This window comes from Balaenoptera acutorostrata, chromosome 1, assembly GCF_949987535.1.
Source record: "Balaenoptera acutorostrata chromosome 1, mBalAcu1.1, whole genome shotgun sequence".
Classification (NCBI taxonomy): domain Eukaryota; kingdom Metazoa; phylum Chordata; class Mammalia; order Artiodactyla; family Balaenopteridae; genus Balaenoptera; species Balaenoptera acutorostrata.
In genome coordinates this window covers 119051994-119068737 of record NC_080064.1, presented here as the reverse complement: position 1 = coordinate 119068737, position 16744 = coordinate 119051994, and the positions used below count along the sequence as shown (strand labels likewise).

General features: G+C 62.3%; 10 non-coding genes across 10 annotated transcripts; 6 read left to right on the top strand and 4 right to left on the bottom strand.

Annotated features, from left to right (window-relative positions):
* Positions 1-3755: 3755 nt before the first annotated feature.
* TRNAG-GCC (transfer RNA glycine (anticodon GCC)) lies at positions 3756-3826 on the bottom strand. The gene has a single exon. It is a non-coding gene; the product is annotated as a tRNA-Gly (tRNA).
* A 1626-nt stretch (positions 3827-5452) lies between these two features.
* Positions 5453-5535, bottom strand: TRNAL-CAG (transfer RNA leucine (anticodon CAG)). The gene has a single exon. It is a non-coding gene; the product is annotated as a tRNA-Leu (tRNA).
* Positions 5536-6109: 574 nt separating this feature from the next.
* Positions 6110-6181, top strand: TRNAD-GUC (transfer RNA aspartic acid (anticodon GUC)). The gene has a single exon. It is a non-coding gene; the product is annotated as a tRNA-Asp (tRNA).
* An 837-nt stretch (positions 6182-7018) lies between these two features.
* TRNAG-UCC (transfer RNA glycine (anticodon UCC)) lies at positions 7019-7090 on the top strand. Its single transcript has one exon. It is a non-coding gene; the product is annotated as a tRNA-Gly (tRNA).
* A 274-nt stretch (positions 7091-7364) lies between these two features.
* On the top strand, positions 7365-7436 carry TRNAE-CUC (transfer RNA glutamic acid (anticodon CUC)). Its single transcript has one exon. It is a non-coding gene; the product is annotated as a tRNA-Glu (tRNA).
* Positions 7437-11570: 4134 nt separating this feature from the next.
* Positions 11571-11641, bottom strand: TRNAG-GCC (transfer RNA glycine (anticodon GCC)). The gene has a single exon. It is a non-coding gene; the product is annotated as a tRNA-Gly (tRNA).
* A 1638-nt stretch (positions 11642-13279) lies between these two features.
* Positions 13280-13362, bottom strand: TRNAL-CAG (transfer RNA leucine (anticodon CAG)). Its single transcript has one exon. It is a non-coding gene; the product is annotated as a tRNA-Leu (tRNA).
* A 574-nt stretch (positions 13363-13936) lies between these two features.
* Positions 13937-14008, top strand: TRNAD-GUC (transfer RNA aspartic acid (anticodon GUC)). The gene has a single exon. It is a non-coding gene; the product is annotated as a tRNA-Asp (tRNA).
* An 846-nt stretch (positions 14009-14854) lies between these two features.
* TRNAG-UCC (transfer RNA glycine (anticodon UCC)) lies at positions 14855-14926 on the top strand. The gene has a single exon. It is a non-coding gene; the product is annotated as a tRNA-Gly (tRNA).
* A 274-nt stretch (positions 14927-15200) lies between these two features.
* TRNAE-CUC (transfer RNA glutamic acid (anticodon CUC)) lies at positions 15201-15272 on the top strand. Its single transcript has one exon. It is a non-coding gene; the product is annotated as a tRNA-Glu (tRNA).
* Positions 15273-16744: the final 1472 nt, after the last annotated feature.

Here is a 16744-nt window from a genome sequence, read left to right as displayed (position 1 = left end):
ACGCGGTGCCTTCTAACAAAGCCGGATCCCCTGTGGAAAGGAGCACCGGTGGGCAGACGGGTGCTTCGCACCACCGCAGCAGGTTTCCTGAACGCCCTTGCCGGTGCCGTGGGGGTGGCTGACAGTGTGGGATGAAGGTGTTTGTGGCCGTGGTCGGTGGCCACCCCACGCGGGTTAGGGAACGGAGCAGAACGACCCCATGGAGAGAGGGCGGCGGTGGGCCGCGTGCTGGGAGGTGCGAGGAAGGGCCTGGGGTGTCTGGGTGGAGCGCGGGCAGGAGCGGGAGGTGTTGGGCTGGCGGGGACCTGGCCCGGGAGAGCGGCTGGCCACTCAGGCAGGGGCTCAGCAGAAGCTTGGGGGTGGTGGCAGCACCTGGCCCGGCACGTGTGTACGGGTGGGTCAGATCAGGGGGCGGGGTGGGCCTGGAGTAGGAGTGCGTCTGAGGAGCACTGGCGGAAGTGAGACTTCCGGGCAGGACATGTGACAGTCGGGCCTGGGATACAAGGGGAAGGTGGCGGGGAGAGGGGTCCGAGCCTGCAGGCTGGGGGGAAGGGCGGGGTGTGTGAGTGGGCTGTGGGGCGAGGAAGATGGTGGGAGAGGACCCCTTCGCGGTGGGGTGGCGGGTGAGCGCGCCAGACTGGTGTGCTGTGCGGCAAGGTGGTCAGGCTAACCAGTGGGTTGGGACTGGGGGCGGTGGGTAGGAGGCAGGCAAGAGAACAACAGAAGCGGAGCGCGCCACAGGGGCTAGGCGGGGTCCGAATGGGGTGGGGGCATTCTACTGCCCCAGAGACATACATCGCCTCTCATCGGGAGAAACCATCCGGTCTCAGGTGTGTGTGGCGGCGGGGGTGGGGGGAGGAGGGGTTGAGGTTGAAAGAGGCCCAAGGAGAGGTCCCCTATGATCCAGCAATCCCACTCCTGGGTACGTACCCGGAAATGACGAAACAAGAGTGCAAAAAGGCACAAGCACCTCCATGTTCACAGCGGCACTATTTGCAGTAGCCAAGACATGGAAAAATACCCAAGTGCCCATCAACGGGTGGCTAGTACAAGAAGAGGTGGTATATATGTACTATGGGATATTACACAGCCATTAATAAGAAAGAATGAAATATTGCCATTTGCCGCAACAAGAATGCTCCCAGGGAGTATTACACTTAGTGAAGTAGGTCCGACAGAGAAGCACAAAGATATGTGGAATCTAAAAAGTACTACCGATGAATCTATGTGCAAAACAGAAACAGACTCACAGACCTAGAAAACACAGTGATGGTTACCCGAGTTAAAAAGGAGGGGTGGAGGGATCAATTAGGAGCTCGATGAACAGATACACAGGGGTTCATATAAAGGAGATAAGCAACAAGGATTTCCAGAATAACACAGGGAGTGATAGTCAATATCCTGCAATAACCTGTAATGGAAATCACTCTGAAACGATATTAGACATGGAAAACAGTATCCCCTTTGCTGTACACCTGAAACGAACTCAATATCGTTAATCAACTCTTCTTCTTCAACCACAAGTACTAGTACTTATAAGTAAGTAAGTAAATAAATAAATAAAAACCACGAACAAAATAAACAGGAGAAACATGAGCCATCAGATGATCCAGCAGTCCCCGTCGTGGGTACACATCCGCCAAAGAGAAAAACTGTGGTTTGAAGAGATCCACGCACCCCCGTGTTTGTAGCAGCACTGTGTGCCGCAGCCAAGGCATAGAAAAAACCCATGTGCCCATCAACAGTTGGCTGACAGAAAAAGATGCGGTATAAAGGTACTGTGGAATATTACTCAGCCATTTCCGAAAATGAAATATTGCCATTTGCCACAATAAGGATGGTCCTAGAGAATATTACACTTAGTGAAGTTAAGTCTGACAGAGAAGCACAAAGATACGTGGAATCTAAAACATAACAGAAAAGAATGTATGTGCAAAAGCGAAACAGACTCACAGACATAGAAAACACACTGGTGGTTCCCCGAGGAGAAAGGGAGGGGTGGAGACATAAATTAGGAGCTGCGATGAACAGATACACCGTACTTCATATAAAAGACATACGCAACAAGGATTTCCAGAATAACACAGGGAATGATGTTCAATATCCTGTAGCAAACTGTAATGGAAAGCAACCTGAAACAGCATTAGACATGGAAGACAGTATCCGCTTTGCTGTGCCCCTGAAACTAACTCAATATTGTTAATCAACTTTTCTTCCAAAATTACAGCTACTAGTTCTTATAAGTAAATGAATAAATAAATATTAAATGCATAAATAAAAACAACACACTAAATAAATAGGTGAAATATGAGCTCTCATATGATCCAGCAATCCCCATCGTGGGTACACATCGGCAAAGGAGAGAAACTGTCATTTGAAGAGATCCATGCACCCCCATGTTCACAGCAGCACTACGGGCCACAGCCAAGACATGGACAAAACCCAAGTGCCCATCAACCGATGGCTGGCACAGGAAGACGTGGTACGTATGTACTGTGGAATATTACTCAGCCATACAAAAGAGTGAGATATTGCCATTTGCACCAGTAAGGATGGACCTAGAGTATATTACACTTCGCGACGGAAGTCAGGCAGAGAAGCACAAAGATATGTGGAATCTAAACCGTACTACAAACGAATGTATGTGCCAAAGAGAAACAGACCCACAGACATAGAAAACACACTGTTCGTTACCCAAGGGGAAAGTGTAGGGCAGGGAGAAATCCGGAGCTGCGATTAACAGAGAGGAAATACTATACACAAAGCACAGAAGCAACAAGGATTTACTGTACAGCACAGGGAACTGTATTCATATGTCGTGATAACGTATAATGGAAAATAACCTGGAAAAGGACATATAACTGAATCACTTGGCTGTACACCTGAAAGTCACACAGTATTGTAAATCAACCGGACTGCTGCGAAAAGGAGAAGACGACGAAGGGGGGATAAAGGAGGGCAACGGGACAGAGGCAAGGGCAGGATCCTTGACAACGTAGGATGTGGAAAGGATCGGGGGGAAAAGCGGGGAGATAGGGGGTGGGATGGGGGTGTCTGTGGGAGTAGGGTGGAGGCTGAGGTGGTGGTGCCGGTGGTGCTGTCCCAAGGGCTGATGCTGTTGGTGGGAGCAGAGGTTCAGGGGAGGGGCTGGTGTTTGTCGTGCTGATGGTGGTGGTGGCAGTAGTGGTGGAGGAGCGGGCCGGTGTTGGAAACGTATTGCTGTCGAGGGTCAGAACATCAATCTAGAGTGCAGTCTGCGATGATAGTGTGGACTTCTTTTGAACTCTTCGTGCAAGTGAACGCTTTGGGGACTCTCCAGGAAAGTGGGGTGTATCACTCCCAGAGGTGGCAACTTCCTTGCTCCTGGTTGTGCAAACATAGTATAACTTTCGAAGTGCGGGCAGAGTGAGGCAGAGAGCTTGGAAACGTGGCGAAAGGTGAAGAGGTTGGGCTGTGCGGGTGCCAGTGTGGGGTGTTCCTCACAGTGAAAAGCGTGACACAAGCGGGGTCGGGGTAAGGACGAGAACAAGGACAAGGAAGGGGTCTGGGCGTAAGAGTGGCTGAGCCCGCAAGGTGTCAGGTCCCGGAGGCCTGGCTCCCGGGTGTGTGTGGGGGTGGGGGCGTCTGCGTGGGAAGGACAGGGGCCGGAAGGTGCGGTGGTGAGCGAGCTGTTGCAGGACCGGTGCCTTCAGTGTGGCAGCGGGGAAGCCCAGCTCCGCTGTGGGGCTGCGGGAACCAAAAGGGGACGCTGCGGCTGCATGGGCCGGGAATCGAACCCGGGCCTCCCGCGTGGCAGGCGAGAATTCTACCACTGAACCACCCATGCACCGATGGCCGCCGGCCCCCTGCGCTGCCCCAGCGGCGCTCGCCGCCAACCGCCGGACCCTGGTCACTGCTCGCCCCGTGGGCATGTGCTCCATTTGAGCAGGAGGCCGACGGGCCACCTGAATGAGAGGCTCCGGGCACGCTGGCGACCCCAGGGCGCGAGGCGGTCGGAAGCACCGAGGGACGGAGGGACGCAGGCGTCCTCGGCCCGTCCTGCGCTTTCTCTGCCGTCCACGGCCGCCGTGAGACTGTCGGTGCCGCCAGAGGAAGCCAGGAGCCCAAGCGGCCTGGCCCGCGCCCGAATCCCCGTCAGGGCAGGCGAGGCGTGGCTGCTGCGGCCGAGCGCCAACGTTCCTCTCAGCAGCCGCCCGGCCCCGACGCACAGTCCCTCTGGCGGCTGGCTTTCTTGCTGGTGCGGGGCGTGCGAGGGCGGGCGGGGGCAGGGGTCGGAGCTCGGGCCTGTGCAGGGACCGCGAGCGTGGGAGATGGACGCCGGGCACCGCCGCCGCCGCCGCCGCCGCCGCCACCGCCGTCGCCGAGCGGCGCTCAGGCCACAAGACCAAAGGTGTCTGAGCCTCGCTTCTGCGCTCTGGCCCACCCCTCTCCCGCGGGGTCCCGCTCTGCTGCGTTGGTTGTGAGGAGAAGCACTTTGGCAGACTGGCTGCTGGCTGGCGGACAGCCCGGTGAGGGAGGGAGCGCGCCAGGGTGTGGTTGGGTCTGGCCGGAGCAGCGGCTTCCCCGAGGGACTTGCGCTGTGGCGCCGAGGTGGGTGGCCCGGGCTGGGGGCCGGACGTCTGTGGTGGGTGACAGGGCATCCAGGGCTTCTGCTCACTACTCACTGGAGCACCGTTCCCGGGAGCGACTCCTGCGCCAGGCCCCGTGCAGGGAGGGCCCCCTGTTGGCTGGCCAGCAGGAGGCTGGGCTGCACGCGGTCCGGCAGGCAGGCAGGCAGGCAGGTGTGGTCCGGCCAAGGTCCCAAGGCGAAAAAGCACCGAGGGCACGCACCACAGGCCGGCAAGGCGGTGTGGCTGTGGAGGGAATGGAATGGGCAGGCGGGCCGTTGGGGCTGGCGGGAAGCACAGGATGTTGGAAAGAGGGAGAGCTGCTGGTGGCGGAAGTGGAAGAAAGGCTGTGAGAGCGAGTCCGCTGTTCACCAGGCCGAAGTCGGAGGGCGGGCCAGGCGTGGAGGGCTTTCCACACGCGGCCGTTCTGCGTGTGGCGGTGGGGGCGGGGTGGAGCGTGGGAGTGGGAGTGGGAGGGAGGGACGAAGGCAGGCAGGCAGGCAGGCAGGCAGGCAGGAAAAGCACCAGCAGCAGCAGCCACAAGCAGGTGAGGGAAGATGGGCTGCGAAGGACTGAAGGTTTTTCTGCTGTGGGTGCAGGTAGGCGGGGGCTTAGGAGCTGGCGGGGAGGGCGTTTGTCCGGAAAGCCAGTCGCCGGAGGGTTCCTAGTGCGCCGTTTCTGCCAGGCCCGCGGCCGTGGCTGAGAAGGTCCCGCGTCTGAGAGGCGTGGATGTCCGGGCCGGAGTTTGGAGAGGCCGCAAGAGTGCAAGGCGCGAACGGACTGGAAGGCAGTAAAGCGCTGCCATAGGGCCGGGTGCGTTTGTCGGGCGGGCCAAAAGGCTGGCTTGTCAGGAGTGGGATTCGAACCCACGCCTCCAGGGGAGACTGCGACCTGAACGCAGCGCCTTAGACCGCTCGGCCATCCTGACGGCGGGCCTGGGCGTGCGCGTGGCCGCTCGGCTGGCTGGGACCCGACGCGACGCGAACCCCGGTGCCCTTGGCGGGACGCGGTGCTCCGCGCCAGGCGCGCGGCCCTCTGGGTGAGCGACGGAGCGGGCGCGCGGCGGCCGACGGGGAGCACGGCCAGACGACGCGCCTGGCTGCGCCGCGGTGGCGCCCTCGCCCAGCCCTGGCCCCGGACGCAGCCGGGCCGCGTCGGGCCAGCCCCCTGCCGCCGGCCCCCACCCGCGCGTCTCCTCGCCGGCCATGGCCCGGCGCGCGCCCACCCCCTCCTCGCAGCCTTGCTTTGCGTCTCGGGCCCCCTCCACCCGGCGCGATCCCCGCGTCGGAGGCAATAGGCAGCGCGCACTCGGAGTTTTCAGGGCCACGCAGGTCCGGGTCCCTGTCGGGGTCGGGGGCTGCTGCTTTGGAGGACGCGGTTGGTGTGGCGTTGGGTCGGGTCGGGCACGTGCCGGGCGCCCGTGGTGGGCAGGGGGCCGGAGGGCAGGGGGAGGCGTCGGCAGGCAGCCCGAGAGCGGCCGGGCACGGGGTGGGTGGCAGCCGTCCTCGTTAGTATAGTGGTGAGTATCCCCGCCTGTCACCCGGGAGACCGGGGTTCGATTCCCCGACGGGGAGGCAACACGCCCTCTTTTGGTGGCTGGCGCCGCTCTCTGTCCTGCCGCCTGGCTCCCAAGGGCCCTTCTTCTCCTCCCTCCGCCCTCCGCCCTCCAGCGAGGCGCAGGGCGCCAGCGCGTGCCCAGCCTGCCCACCCTCGCCCCCCTCCAGCCGCCCAGCCCTTCCTCCTCGCCGGGCGCTCAGTCGCCAGGGCCGAGCGAGGGCCTCCTCTGGACCCCACAAGCGCCCGATGACATTGCGGCCCGCCCAAAGTGGCTGTCTCAGTGGGCTCCTTGCGTCGCGACGCACAGCTGCGCAGCTATCCACAGCGGCATAGGTGCACAGCTGCCGGGACGGGTGGGAGGCGGATGAGTGGCGTGCCCTGTCGGTGCGGGAAGTGGCCTGGCCCAGCGCCCGGTGGAGAAGGGCTTTGGCGAGCCGGGGCCTGGAAGACGCATACCCCGGGGGCGGGGGTGGGCCGCGGCATGGAGCGGAGGGCCCTGGAGCAGCAAGGCAGCGAGAGCGCCCCCCTGAGGCGGTCGGGCCGGTGGCCTAGGTCAGCTTCGTAGGGCTGGCGCGGGTGGGGCGCCGGGGGGCCTTGGTGGCGCCTGTGACGTCACAGAGCTGCCGGCCGGCGGGGCGTCGGGGCAGGGCTGCTCCAAGTGGCGGCGGCGGCGGCGGCTGAGGAGGAGGAGGAGGAGGAGGACGGAGAAGAGAAAGGGGAGTAGGAGGAGGAAGAGAAGGAGGAGCAGTCGGAAGAGAAGGAGGAGGAGGAGGAGGAGGAGGAGAAGGCGGCGGCAACGAGAGTGCGCGCGGGCGAGCCCGGTGCCGGCGTCTCGGGGCGGCCCGGGCTGTGCAGCGTTGGTGGTATAGTGGTGAGCATAGCTGCCTTCCAAGCAGTTGACCCGGGTTCGATTCCCGGCCAACGCAGCGGGCTGACCTTTTACCGAGCTCCACGGGCGGCCGGCCGGGGGCCTGTGAGGGAGAGCTGGGAGCAGGGAGCTAGCTGGCCCCAGCGGCTTTTCTTGTGTGTGCGAGAAGCAGGCACGCAGTGTTCTGAGGGCGCTGCAAGCAGGAAGGACGGTAGGACACGTGGATTGCCAGGGGCGGCGCGTGGCTGGACTTGGAAAGGCCGGGTCTTGGCGCCAAGGTGGCGCCGAGCGGGTGCTATGGGTCCAGCAGGAGCAGTGGTAGAGCCCGACGCTCCCTGGTGGTCTAGTGGTTAGGATTCGGCGCTCTCACTGCCGTGGCCCGGGTTCGATTCCCGGTCAGGAAAGCCTTTCTTCCTCCTCTCTACCTCCCACCGTCCACATCCCACTTTTAGGCCACGCTTGCTCCGCGGCCTCGGCGCCCCGACAAGAGCCGCCCAGTGCCCTGCACCTCCAGCCCAAGCCCTGCCAGGCAACCTCCACCCTCCCTCCCCGGCCAAGCCTTTAGGCCGCATTGGCGCGCGCCCACTCGAGGCCTTCGACGTCCCGTGTCTTCCTTTTCGGACGCTTGCCTCAGCCCCAAACACGAGTGGCCGGGGCCGCGCCTCTCCCCGCCGTGGCCGTGGCCACGAGCAGACGCCCCCGCCTGTGTTTGGACTCTCCATCAGCACTGCTTTTCCCCCACGGCGACAGCGGCGGCAGCGCCGACGGCGACGGCGGTGTCACACGCGGTGCCTTCTAACAAAGCCGGATCCCCTGTGGAAAGGAGCACCGGTGGGCAGACGGGTGCTTCGCACCACCGCAGCAGGTTTCCTGAACGCCCTTGCCGGTGCCGTGGGGGTGGCTGACAGTGTGGGATGAAGGTGTTTGTGGCCGTGGTCGGTGGCCACCCCACGCGGGTTAGGGAACGGAGCAGAACGACCCCATGGAGAGAGGGCGGCGGTGGGCCGCGTGCTGGGAGGTGCGAGGAAGGGCCTGGGGTGTCTGGGTGGAGCGCGGGCAGGAGCGGGAGGTGTTGGGCTGGCGGGGACCTGGCCCGGGAGAGCGGCTGGCCACTCAGGCAGGGGCTCAGCAGAAGCTTGGGGGTGGTGGCAGCACCTGGCCCGGCACGTGTGTACGGGTGGGTCAGATCAGGGGGCGGGGTGGGCCTGGAGTAGGAGTGCGTCTGAGGAGCACTGGCGGAAGTGAGACTTCCGGGCAGGACATGTGACAGTCGGGCCTGGGATACAAGGGGAAGGTGGCGGGGAGAGGGGTCCGAGCCTGCAGGCTGGGGGGAAGGGCGGGGTGTGTGAGTGGGCTGTGGGGCGAGGAAGATGGTGGGAGAGGACCCCTTCGCGGTGGGGTGGCGGGTGAGCGCGCCAGACTGGTGTGCTGTGCGGCAAGGTGGTCAGGCTAACCAGTGGGTTGGGACTGGGGGCGGTGGGTAGGAGGCAGGCAAGAGAAAAACAGAAGCGGAGCGCGCCACAGGGGCTAGGCGGGGTCCGAATGGGGTGGGGGCATTCTACTGCCCCAGAGGCATACATCGCCTCTCATCGGGAGAAACCATCCGGTCTCAGGTGTGTGTGGCGGCGGGGGTGGGGGGAGGAGGGGTTGAGGTTGAAAGAGGCCCAAGGAGAGGTCCCCTATGATCCAGCAATCCCACTCCTGGGTACGTACCCGGAAATGACGAAACAAGAGTGCAAAAAGGCACAAGCACCTCCATGTTCACAGCGGCACTATTTGCAGTAGCCAAGACATGGAAAAATACCCAAGTGCCCATCAACGGGTGGCTAGTACAAGAAGAGGTGGTATATATGTACTATGGGATATTACACAGCCATTAATAAGAAAGAATGAAATATTGCCATTTGCCGCAACAAGAATGCTCCCAGGGAGTATTACACTTAGTGAAGTAGGTCCGACAGAGAAGCACAAAGATATGTGGAATCTAAAAAGTACTACCGATGAATCTATGTGCAAAACAGAAACAGACTCACAGACCTAGAAAACACAGTGATGGTTACCCGAGTTAAAAAGGAGGGGTGGAGGGATCAATTAGGAGCTCGATGAACAGATACACAGGGGTTCATATAAAGGAGATAAGCAACAAGGATTTCCAGAATAACACAGGGAGTGATAGTCAATATCCTGCAATAACCTGTAATGGAAATCACTCTGAAACGATATTAGACATGGAAAACAGTATCCCCTTTGCTGTACACCTGAAACGAACTCAATATCGTTAATCAACTCTTCTTCTTCAACCACAAGTACTAGTACTTATAAGTAAGTAAGTAAATAAATAAATAAAAACCACGAACAAAATAAACAGGAGAAACATGAGCCATCAGATGATCCAGCAGTCCCCGTCGTGGGTACACATCCGCCAAAGAGAAAAACTGTGGTTTGAAGAGATCCACGCACCCCCGTGTTTGTAGCAGCACTGTGTGCCGCAGCCAAGGCACAGAAAAAACCCATGTGCCCATCAACAGTTGGCTGACAGAAAAAGATGCGGTATAAAGGTACTGTGGAATATTACTCAGCCATTTCCGAAAATGAAATATTGCCATTTGCCACAATAAGGATGGTCCTAGAGAATATTACACTTAGTGAAGTTAAGTCTGACAGAGAAGCACAAAGATACGTGGAATCTAAAACATAACAGAAAAGAATGTATGTGCAAAAGCGAAACAGACTCACAGACATAGAAAACACACTGGTGGTTCCCCGAGGAGAAAGGGAGGGGTGGAGACATAAATTAGGAGCTGCGATGAACAGATACACCGTACTTCATATAAAAGACATACGCAACAAGGATTTCCAGAATAACACAGGGAATGATGTTCAATATCCTGTAGCAAACTGTAATGGAAAGCAACCTGAAACAGCATTAGACATGGAAGACAGTATCCGCTTTGCTGTGCCCCTGAAACTAACTCAATATTGTTAATCAACTTTTCTTCCAAAATTACAGCTACTAGTTCTTATAAGTAAATGAATAAATAAATATTAAATGCATAAATAAAAACAACACACTAAATAAATAGGTGAAATATGAGCTCTCATATGATCCAGCAATCCCCATCGTGGGTACACATCGGCAAAGGAGAGAAACTGTCATTTGAAGAGATCCATGCACCCCCATGTTCACAGCAGCACTACGGGCCACAGCCAAGACATGGACAAAACCCAAGTGCCCATCAACCGATGGCTGGCACAGGAAGACGTGGTACGTATGTACTGTGGAATATTACTCAGCCATACAAAAGAGTGAGATATTGCCATTTGCACCAGTAAGGATGGACCTAGAGTATATTACACTTCGCGACGGAAGTCAGGCAGAGAAGCACAAAGATATGTGGAATCTAAACCGTACTACAAACGAATGTATGTGCCAAAGAGAAACAGACCCACAGACATAGAAAACACACTGTTCGTTACCCAAGGGGAAAGTGTAGGGCAGGGAGAAATCCGGAGCTGCGATTAACAGAGAGGAAATACTATACACAAAGCACAGAAGCAACAAGGATTTACTGTACAGCACAGGGAACTGTATTCATATGTCGTGATAACGTATAATGGAAAATAACCTGGAAAAGGACATATAACTGAATCACTTGGCTGTACACCTGAAAGTCACACAGTATTGTAAATCAACCGGACTGCTGCGAAAAGGAGAAGACGACGAAGGGGGGATAAAGGAGGGCAACGGGACAGAGGCAAGGGCAGGATCCTTGACAACGTAGGATGTGGAAAGGATCGGGGGGAAAAGCGGGGAGATAGGGGGTGGGATGGGGGTGTCTGTGGGAGTAGGGTGGAGGCTGAGGTGGTGGTGCCGGTGGTGCTGTCCCAAGGGCTGATGCTGTTGGTGGGAGCAGAGGTTCAGGGGAGGGGCTGGTGTTTGTCGTGCTGATGGTGGTGGTGGCAGTAGTGGTGGAGGAGCGGGCCGGTGTTGGAAACGTATTGCTGTCGAGGGTCAGAACATCAATCTAGAGTGCAGTCTGCGATGATAGTGTGGACTTCTTTTGAACTCTTCGTGCAAGTGAACGCTTTGGGGACTCTCCAGGAAAGTGGGGTGTATCACTCCCAGAGGTGGCAACTTCCTTGCTCCTGGTTGTGCAAACATAGTATAACTTTCGAAGTGCGGGCAGAGTGAGGCAGAGAGCTTGGAAACGTGGCGAAAGGTGAAGAGGTTGGGCTGTGCGGGTGCCAGTGTGGGGTGTTCCTCACAGTGAAAAGCGTGACACAAGCGGGGTCGGGGTAAGGACGAGAACAAGGACAAGGAAGGGGTCTGGGCGTAAGAGTGGCTGAGCCCGCAAGGTGTCAGGTCCCGGAGGCCTGGCTCCCGGGTGTGTGTGGGGGTGGGGGCGTCTGCGTGGGAAGGACAGGGGCCGGAAGGTGCGGTGGTGAGCGAGCTGTTGCAGGACCGGTGCCTTGAGTGTGGCAGCGGGGAAGCCCAGCTCCGCTGTGGGGCTGCGGGAACCAAAAGGGGACGCTGCGGCTGCATGGGCCGGGAATCGAACCCGGGCCTCCCGCGTGGCAGGCGAGAATTCTACCACTGAACCACCCATGCACCGATGGCCGCCGGCCCCCGGCGCTGCCCCAGCGGCGCTCGCCGCCAACCGCCGGACCCTGGTCACTGCTCGCCCTGTGGGCATGTGCTCCATTTGAGCAGGAGGCCGACGGGCCACCTGAATGAGAGGCTCCGGGCACGCTGGCGACCCCAGGGCGCGAGGCGGTCGGAAGCACCGAGGGACGGAGGGACGCAGGCGTGCTCGGCCCGTCCTGCGCTTTCTCTGCCGTCCACGGCCGCCGCGAGACTGTCGGTGTCGCCAGAGGAAGCCAGGAGCCCAAGCGGCCTGGCCTGCGCCCGAATCCCCGTCAGGGCAGGCGAGGCGTGGCCGCTGCGGCCGAGCGCCAACGTTCCTCTCAGCAGCCGCCCGGCCCCGACGCACAGTCCCTCTGGCGGCTGGCTTTCTTGCTGGTGCGGGGCGTGCGAGGGCGGGCGGGGGCAGGGGTCGGAGCTCGGGCCTGTGCAGGGACCGCGAGCGTGGGAGATGGACGCCGGGCACCGCCGCCGCCGCCGCCACCGCCGCCGCCGCCGTCGCCGAGCGGCGCTCAGGCCACAAGACCAAAGGTGTCTGAGCCTCGCTTCTGCGCTCTGGCCCACCCCTCTCCCGCGGGGTCCCGCTCTGCTGCGTTGGTTGTGAGGAGAAGCACTTTGGCAGACTGGCTGCTGGCTGGCGGACAGCCCGGTGAGGGAGGGAGCGCGCCAGGGTGTGGTTGGGTCCGGCCGGAGCAGCGGCTTCCCCGAGGGACTTGCGCTGTGGCGCCGAGGTGGGTGGCCTGGGCTGGGGGCCGGACGTCTGTGGTGGGTGACAGGGCATCCAGGGCTTCCGCTCACTACTCACTGGAGCACCGTTCCCGGGAGCGACTCCTGCGCCAGGCCCCGTGCAGGGAGGGCCCCCTGTTGGCTGGCCAGCAGGAGGCTGGGCTGCACGCGGTCCGGCAGGCAGGCAGGCAGGCAGGCAGGCAGGCAGGTGTGGTCCGGCCAAGGTCCCAAGGCGAAAAAGCACCGAGGGCACGCACCACAGGCCAGCAAGGCGGTGTGGCTGTGGAGGGAATGGAATGGCCAGGCGGGCCGTTGGGGCTGGCGGGAAGGACAGGATGTTGGAAAGAGGGAGAGCTGCTGGTGGCGGAAGTGGAAGAAAGGCTGTGAGAGCGAGTCCGCTGTTCACCAGGCCGAAGTCGGAGGGCGGGCCAGGCGTGGAGGGCTTTCCACACGCGGCCGTTCTGCGTGTGGCGGTGGGGGTGGGGTGGAGCGTGGGAGTGGGAGTGGGAGGGAGGGACGAAGGCAGGCAGGCAGGCAGGCAGGCAGGCAGGAAAAGCACCAGCAGCAGCAGCCGCAAGCAGGTGAGGGAAGATGGGCTGCGAAGGACTGAAGGTTTTTCTGCTGTGGGTGCAGGTAGGCGGGGGCTTAGGAGCCGGCGGGGAGGGCGTTTGTCCGGAAAGCCAGTCGCCGGAGGGTTCCTAGTGCGCCGTTTCTGCCAGGCCCGCGGCCGTGGCTGAGAAGGTCCCGCGTCTGAGAGGCGTGGATGTCCGGGCCGGAGTTTGGAGAGGCCGCAAGAGTGCAAGGCGCGAACGGACTGGAAGGCAGTAAAGCGCTGCCATAGGGCCGGGTGCGTTTGTCGGGCGGGCCAAAAGGCTGGCTTGTCAGGAGTGGGATTCGAACCCACGCCTCCAGGGGAGACTGCGACCTGAACGCAGCGCCTTAGACCGCTCGGCCATCCTGACGGCGGGCCTGGGCGTGCGCGTGGCCGCTCGGCTGGCTGGGACCCGACGCGACGCGAACCCCGGTGCCCTTGGCGGGACGCGGTGCTCCGCGCCAGGCGCGCGGCCGTCTGGGTGAGCGACGGAGCGGGCGCGCGGCGGCCGACGGGGAGCACGGCCAGACGACGCGCCTGGCTGCGCCGCGGTGGCGCCCTCGCCCAGCCCTGGCCCCGGACGCAGCCGGGCCGCGTCGGGCCAGCCCCCTGCCGCCGGCCCCCACCCGCGCGTCTCCTCGCCGGCCATGGCCCGGCGCGCGCCCACCCCCTCCTCGCAGCCTTGCTTTGCGTCTCGGGCCCCCTCCACCCGGCGCGATCCCCGCGTCGGAGGCAATAGGCAGCGCGCACTCGGAGTTTTCAGGGCCACGCGGGTCCGGGTCCCTGTCGGGGTCGGGGGCTGCTGCTTTGGAGGACGCGGTTGGTGTGGCGTTGGGTCGGGTCGGGCACGTGCCGGGCGCCCGTGGTGGGCAGGGGGCCGGAGGGCAGGGGGAGGCGTCGGCAGGCAGCCCGAGAGCGGCCGGGCGCGGGGGCGGTGGCCGCCGTCCTCGTTAGTATAGTGGTGAGTATCCCCGCCTGTCACGCGGGAGACCGGGGTTCGATTCCCCGACGGGGAGGCAACACGCCCTCTTTTGGTGGCTGGCGCCGCTCTCTGTCCTGCCGCCTGGCTCCCAAGGGCCCTTCTTCTCCTCCCTCCGCCCTCCGCCCTCCAGCGAGGCGCAGGGCGCCAGCGCGTGCCCAGCCTGCCCACCCTCGCCCCCCTCCAGCCGCCCAGCCCTTCCTCCTCGCCGGGCGCTCAGTCGCCAGGGCCGAGCGAGGGCCTCCTCTGGACCCCACAAGCGCCCGATGACATTGCGGCCCGCCCAAAGTGGCTGTCTCAGTGGGCTCCTTGCGTCGCGACGCACAGCTGCGCAGCTATCCACAGCGGCATAGGTGCACAGCTGCCGGGACGGGTGGGAGGCAGATGAGTGGGGTGCCCTATCGGTGCGGGAAGTGGCCTGGCCCAGCGCCCGGTGGAGAAGGGCTTTGGCGAGCCGGGGCCTGGAAGACGCGTGCCTCGGGGGCGGGGGCGGGCCGCGGCGTGGAGCGGAGGGCCCTGGAGCAGCAAGGCAGCGAGAGCGCCCCCCTGAGGCGGTCGGGCCGGTGGCCTAGGGCAGCTTCGTAGGGCTGGCGCGGGTGGGGCGCCGGGGGGCCTTGGTGGCGCCTGTGACGTCACAGAGCTGCCGGCCGGCGGGGTGTCGGGGCAGGGCTGCTCCAAGTGGCGGCGGCGGCGGCGGCGGCGGCGGCTGAGGAGGAGGAGGAGGAGGAGGACGGAGAAGAGAAAGGGGAGTAGGAGGAGGAAGAGAAGGAGGAGCAGTCGGAAGAGAAGGAGGAGGAGGAGGAGGAGGAGGAGAAGGCGGCGGCGACGAGAGTGCGCGCGGGCGAGCCCGGTGCCGGCGTCTCGGGGCGGCCCGGGCTGTGCAGCATTGGTGGTATAGTGGTGAGCATAGCTGCCTTCCAAGCAGTTGACCCGGGTTCGATTCCCGGCCAACGCAGCGGGCTGACCTTTTACCGAGCTCCACGGGCGGCCGGCCGGGGGCCTGTGAGGGAGAGCTGGGAGCAGGGAGCTAGCTGGCCCCAGCGGCTTTTCTTGTGTGTGCGAGAAGCAGGCGCGCAGTGTTCTGAGGGCGCTGCAAGCAGGAAGGACGGTAGGACACGTGGATTGCCAGGGGCGGCGCGTGGCTGGACTTGGAAAGGCCGGGTCTTGGCGCCAAGGTGGCGCCGAGCGGGTGCTATGGGTCCAGCAGGAGCAGTGGTAGAGCCCGATGCTCCCTGGTGGTCTAGTGGTTAGGATTCGGCGCTCTCACCGCCGCGGCCCGGGTTCGATTCCCGGTCAGGGAAGCCTTTCTTCCTCCTCTCTACCTCCCACCGTCCACATCCCACTTTTAGGCCACGCTTGCTCCGCGACCTCGGCGCCCCGACAAGAGCCGCCCGGTGCCCTGCACCTCCAGCCCAAGCCCTGCCAGGCAACCTCCACCCTCCCTCCCCGGCCAAGCCTTTTGGCCGCACTGGCGCGCGCCCACTCGAGGCCTTCGACGTCCCGTGTCTTCCTTTTCGGACGCTTGCCTCAGCCCCAAACACGAGTGGCCGGGGCCGCGCCTCTCCCCGCCGTGGCCGTGGCCACGAGCAGACGCCCCCGCCTGTGTTTGGACTCTCCATCAGCACTGCTTTTCCCCCACGGCGACAGCGGCGGCAGCGCCGACGGCGACGGCGGTGTCACACGCGGTGCCTTCTAACAAAGCCGGATCCCCTGTGGAAAGGAGCACCGGTGGGCAGACGGGTGCTTCGCACCACCGCAGCAGGTTTCCTGAACGCCCTTGCCGGTGCCGTGGGGGTGGCTGACAGTGTGGGATGAAGGTGTTTGTGGCCGTGGTCGGTGGCCACCCCACGCGGGTTAGGGAACGGAGCAGAACGACCCCATGGAGAGAGGGCGGCGGTGGGCCGCGTGCTGGGAGGTGCGAGGAAGGGCCTGGGGTGTCTGGGTGGAGCGCGGGCAGGAGCGGGAGGTGTTGGGCTGGCGGGGACCTGGCCCGGGAGAGCGGCTGGCCACTCAGGCAGGGGCTCAGCAGAAGCTTGGGGGTGGTGGCAGCACCTGGCCCGGCACGTGTGTACGGGTGGGTCAGATCAGGGGGCGGGGTGGGCCTGGAGTAGGAGTGCGTCTGAGGAGCACTGGCGGAAGTGAGACTTCCGGGCAGGACATGTGACAGTCGGGCCTGGGATACAAGGGGAAGGTGGCGGGGAGAGGGGTCCCAGCCTGCAGGCTGGGGGGAAGGGCGGGGTGTGTGAGTGGGCTGTGGGGCGAGGAAGATGGTGGGAGAGGACCCCTTCGCGGTGGGGTGGCGGGTGAGCGCGCCAGACTGGTGTGCTGTGCGGCAAGGTGGTCAGGCTAACCAGTGGGTTGGGACTGGGGGCGGTGGGTAGGAGGCAGGCAAGAGAACAACAGAAGCGGAGCGCGCCACAGGGGCTAGGCGGGGTCCGAATGGGGTGGGGGCATTCTACTGCCCCAGAGACATACATCGCCTCTCATCGGGAGAAACCATCCGGTCTCAGGTGTGTGTGGCGGCGGGGGTGGGGGGAGGAGGGGTTGAGGTTGAAAGAGGCCCAAGGAGAGGTCCCCTATGATCCAGCAATCCCACTCCTGGGTACGTACCCGGAAATGACGAAACAAGAGTGCAAAAAGGCACAAGCACCTCCATGTTCACAGCGGCACTATTTGCAGTAGCCAAGACATGGAAAAATACCCAAGTGCCCATCAACGGGTGGCTAGTACAAGAAGAGGTGGTATATATGTACTATGGGATATTACACAGCCA